The sequence below is a fragment of the Morone saxatilis genome, unplaced genomic scaffold (genome assembly GCF_004916995.1).
Source record: "Morone saxatilis isolate NCDOM2014 unplaced genomic scaffold, NCSU_SB_2.0 Contig1, whole genome shotgun sequence".
In the NCBI taxonomy this organism is placed as follows: domain Eukaryota; kingdom Metazoa; phylum Chordata; class Actinopteri; family Moronidae; genus Morone; species Morone saxatilis.
This window is the reverse complement of record NW_023339651.1, coordinates 13651505-13651776: the sequence shown is the minus strand read 5'-3', so window position 1 is coordinate 13651776 and position 272 is coordinate 13651505. Positions and strand designations below refer to the sequence as shown.

The following is a 272-nucleotide window of genomic DNA, read 5'->3' as shown; positions in this document are numbered from 1 at the left end:
ATGTTAACATGCTAATGTTTAATAGATATAATATGCTAACATGTTAGCATGCATTTCCTAATTAGCTCTGAACAAAAAAGTACAGTTGAAGCTGATGGGTTTTGTAGGAATTTGTTATTATTACAATTTGTCCTGAAGGTGAGATGGGTACCAGATTTCATGGCAAAAAGTAATGATGACATTACCAGGGGTTACTTTTACAGACTTTCCTTCACAGCCACAGAAGACATATAAGGGTTGACTTGTACTCCCTATAATGAGTAAACTGACCT

At 34.9% G+C, this 272-nt stretch overlaps 1 protein-coding gene across 1 annotated transcript in view; it reads left to right on the top strand.

Annotated features, from left to right (window-relative positions):
- Positions 1 to 272, top strand: part of itga3b (integrin, alpha 3b) — a 26689-nt gene that overhangs the window by 13216 nt on the left and 13201 nt on the right. The gene's annotated exons all lie outside the window — the stretch shown is intronic.